Below are 5,071 nucleotides of genomic sequence, written 5' to 3' on the forward strand. Positions count from 1 at the left end.
GGTCGTGGTTTCCCACAACATCTTTGGCGCGCCAGGTAGGGGGATCACTTGCGCGAACCCTAGAGCGTAAGCACCACGTCATCTTCATCGCCATTTTCATCTTCGACAGCTCCATCGACTATGGCGCCCAAGAAAAAGTCCGGTGCCGCAGCTCACCCGTCCACCTCAAAGGCCCCGCCGCCCGCGACCGCTAACACCGCGAGGAATGTGGAGGCGCACGATGACCCACAATTATAGGTGATCAATTGTAGCCTTTTTGATAAGTAAGAGTGTCGAACCCAACAAGGAGCAGAAGGAAATGACAAGTGGTTTTCAACTAGGTAATGTCTGCAAGTGCTGAAATTGTAAGTAACAGAGTGGTTTGATAGCAAGATAATTTGTAACCAGCAAGTAACGGTAATAGTAAAAAAAGTACATCAAGGTAGCCCAATCCTTTTGAGGTAAATGACAGGCCAAAACAGTCTCTTATAATAAGCAAAGCGTTCTTGAGGGTACACGGGAATTTCATCTAGTCACTTTCATCATGTTGATTCGATTCGTGTTCGCTAGTTTGATAATTTGATATGTGGTTGGACCGCTGCTTAGGTGCCGTTCTTACTTGTACAAATCTCCTACTTATGATTAAACCCCTCGCAATCATCCGCAACTACGAGAAAATTATTAAGAACAAATTCTAGCCATAGCATTAGACTTTTGGGTCCAATCGATCCAGAGGGAGTCCTGGATTAGGGGGTCTCCGGACAACCGGACTATATACATTGGCCGGACTGTTGGACTATGAAGATACAAGATTGAAGACTTCCTCCCATGTCCGGATGGGACTCTACTTGGCGCAGAAGGCACGCTAGGTAATACGGATATGTGTATCCCCTCCTTTGTAATCGACCTTGTGTAACCCCAACCTCTCCGGTGTCTATATAAACCAGAGGGTTTTAGTCCATAGGACAACATACAATCATACCATAAGCTAGCTTCTACAGTTTAGCCTCTCTGATCTCGTGGTAGATATACTCTTGTACTACCCATATCATCAATATTAAATCAAGCAGGACGTAGGGTTTTACCTCCATCAAGAGGGCCCGAACCCAAGTAAAACATCGTTTCCCCTACCTCCTGTTACCATCCGCCTTAGACGCACAGTTCGGGACACCCTACCCAAGATCCGCTGATTTTGACACCGACATTGGTGCTTTCATTGAGAGATCCTCTGTGTCATCGCCGTTAGGCTTGATGGCTCCTACTATCATCAATGGCGATGCAGTCCAGGGTGAGACTTTTCTCCCCGGATAGATTTTTGTATTCGGCGGCTTTGCACCGCGGGCCAATTCGCTTGGCCATCTGGAGCAGATTGAAAGTTACGCCCCTGGCCATCAGGTCAGGTTTGGAAGCTTAAACTACACGATCGATATCCGCGGAGACTTGATCTTCGACGGATTCGAGCCTCTGCGTTGTGCGTCACGCGGTCATGATGAGTACGATTTAGCTCTACCATCAGACATCGTTCAGGAGATCACACCGGCAGCCGCTCCAACCCTCAATTCGAAGCCAGTTGTGCCATCCATGGACGGGTGGATGGACCCCGCCACGGAGGCATTACCCTCAGCGGCGATCGAGCCGAACATCGACCTTACCCTTCGCAAGAGCCGTGTTGTTAAACTACTGGATACTTCTCCGGCCACGGACTCCGAACCGCATGTGCCTGTTCCTATCGAATCCGGTTGGGCGCCAATCATGGAGTTTACCTCCGTGGATATCTTTCAGCACTCGCCCTTCGGCGACATACTGAATTCACTAAAGTCTCTCTCCTTGCCAGGAGAGTCTTGGCCGAACTATGCCCGGCAAGATTGGGATGCGGATGACGAAGAAATTCGCTGCCCACCCACCACCCACTTAGTAGCCACTATCGACGACCTAATCGACATGCTCGACTCTGACTCCGAAGACATCGACGGTATGGACGACGATGCAGGAGACGAACAGGAACCACTGCCCACAGGGCACTGGATGCCCACTTCACCACATGACGTATACATGGTGGACACACCAAAAGAAAATGACGACGAGGAACAGAAGGATGCAACATAGGATTGTCCCCTCGAGAAGCAGTCAAAGCGGCGGCATAAGCGCCGCCCCAAATCCTGCCTCGGTAGAAACAACGATCATGCAGACCCAGCGTTAGAGCAGGGTGAACCATCGCCGGATAACGGCAACACGGAGAACCAAACCAAACAACCCGACTCTGTCAAAGATAATAGTCCAGACGACATTACACCGGACAGACACCCAGAGCAACAGAACACCCATCAAAGGCTCGTTGCCACCGCGAGGAGTCTAAAAAAGCAAAAGCAAAGGCTCAAGGCTGCGCAAGACACACTCCAAATCAGATGGAGTAAAGTACTCAACACAGCAGCGAAGTACGGCGGTAATCGCCCCACCAAGAGCTACCCAAAGCGGAAGTTGCTACCTGAATTCAATGAGGAGGCCTTAGATCCCCCACAACCAAAAATTAAAACAGCCATCTGGCCGGATAGACGACCTCACGGCCAACATAGAGCGGCAAACAACGCCGCACATAAGCCAATACGCGGTCCACGCGAGGGCTCGCATTGAAATGACAGCGAACCCACATCCATTTACGGACCACGCACGCGTGCTCCAGCATGCGATGCAACACAACAAACATCTGAACAACGCGGTACACCCAGATACAGGGGTGCCGCACACCCCCTATGTTTCACCGATGAGGTGTTGTACCATAAATTTCCAGAGGGATTCAAACCCGTAAACATAGAGGCATATGACGGAACAACAGACCCGGGGGTCTGGATTGAGGACTATATCCTCCATATCCATATGGCTCGAGGAGATGATCTCCACGCCATTAAGTATTTACTCCTCAAACTCAAAGGGCCAGCTCAGCACTGGCTTAAAAGCCTCCCCAAAAGCTCCATTGGAAGCTGGGAAGAGCTCGAAGACGCTTTTCGGGCGAATTTTCAAGGGACTTATGTCCGACCTCCGGACGCGGATGATTTGAGTCATATAACTCAACAGCCCGGAGAGTCAGCCCGAAAGCTTTGGAATATGTTTCTTACTAAAAAGAACCAAATAGTCGACTGTCCGGACACCGAAGCCTTGGCAGCTTTTAAGCATAGCGTCTGTGATGAATGGCTTGCCAGACACCTCGACCAAGAAAAGCTGAGAACAATGGCAGCATTAACAAGCCTCATGACCCGCTTTTGCGCGCGTGAGGATAGCTGGCTAGCAAGATGCAGCACCAGCGACCCCAGTACATCCGAAGTTAGAGATGGAAATGGGAAATCACGGCGCAGCAACAATAATAAATGCTGGAATAAAGAAGACAGCCCAAAGAGCACGACAGTAAACGCCGGATTCCGAAGCTCTCGGCCAGGTCAGCAAAAGCCGCCCTCTAAAGGCGCCAGAAATGAACTGTCCAGCCTAAACAAAATTCTGGACCAAATATGTCAGATGCATAGCACCCCTGGTAAACCCGCTAATCATAACCACAAAGAATGTAAACGTGTTACACGTGATCAAGGGGAGAAACAAAGCGGCACTCCCAGAGAAATATGCCCAAGGGCCTATCACCGCGGAGCCCTGCCACTGGTCGTCTCAACCAATCACTTTCGACCATCGGGATTACTCAGCAAGTATCTGGTGTGCAGGATGGGCTGCCTTGGTATTAGACCCCATAATTGACGGATACCACTTCACACGAGTCCTGATGGACGGTGGCAGCAGTCTAAACCTGATATATCAGGACACAATCCTCAAAATCGGGATAGACCCAACGAAAATTTGCCACAGCAACACTACCTTTAAAGGAGTAACACCAGGCCCAGGGGCTCATTGCACGGGCACCCTGCTACTAGAGGTTATATTCGGCTTCCCCGATAACTTCCATAGCGAATACTTGACCTTCCACATTGCTCCGTTCCAAAGTGGCTATCAAGCATTACTTGGACGCAAAGCTTTCGCTCGCTTTAATGCAATACCGCATTACGCTTCCCTCACGCTCAAGATGCCCGGGCCACGTGGCATCATTACAGTGCATGGAAATATTGAGCGATCCTTGCTCGCCGAAGAGAGTGCGACTGCCTTGGTAGCCGCACACTAAAAACGGCCTCACCAACTAAAAGCATCTGATAGGTCGGCAAGACCACGGACACGGTTAGACGAGTCCAGCGCAACTATATGTAATTCATACAGGATTGATGGCCACACCCCTATTACAAATACAAGGGGCTCAGCGTGCGCAGACAAGTGGCAATTTTTGCTCATCTTAAATTTTACATGGTTTCTTTAAAACTACCTTTTTGCACGACAACTTTTCACCTAAGTTCCTCTCTTTTACAGATGACCATCGTGCTACACCCGTCCAGGATACGGCACAACGGAGACACAGGCGCAGACGTGCAGCAGGGACCCGTTCCAAGGATTCTTTTTAGATTAAGACCCTGCGTAAACCTTTTTTACTGTCTCTTTTTAATACACATCCCTCGGATTCTCAGTACAATTGAGAAGGATGCTGACCTCTTGGCATGTGGCCACGTCAAAATAACGCACGTACCTGGACACAAGGGGCTTCTTACAAAGGGCACTATTTAGGCCCGATTTATACCATAAAGACCAAATACCTTAGGGAGTGTTCGGCGTCGCAAGTTTGGCCTTATATGCATCAGCTCCGAATCATGTCTTTGGTCAAATGTTGGGTTTGCCCGGCTCCTGTGTTTTGGTGCCTTACGTTCCGCTTTATCGGCTAAGGCAGCACTAGGAGAACTACTACGATTTGTGCCCTGGTTCATCCGGACGAGCACCTCAGTAGAGAAAGCTGAAAACTGACTGTCATGATACAGCGTGAGACTGGTCAACCACTCGATGACCTATCGGAATGATAGAATTCCTCCGCTTTAACGAAGGGCCGTTTCCAGGCCAGGCATATACGCACCCCGAGTTCGGGAGAGTGCGGAGCCACCAGGGGCTATATAGTAGCCCCACCGTCAAACTCCTATGGCTAAGTGAAAGTGTTAAAGCATCATAGTCCGGTTGCCTT

This window comes from Triticum aestivum, chromosome 5A, assembly GCF_018294505.1.
Source record: "Triticum aestivum cultivar Chinese Spring chromosome 5A, IWGSC CS RefSeq v2.1, whole genome shotgun sequence".
Lineage (NCBI taxonomy): Eukaryota > Viridiplantae > Streptophyta > Magnoliopsida > Poales > Poaceae > Triticum > Triticum aestivum.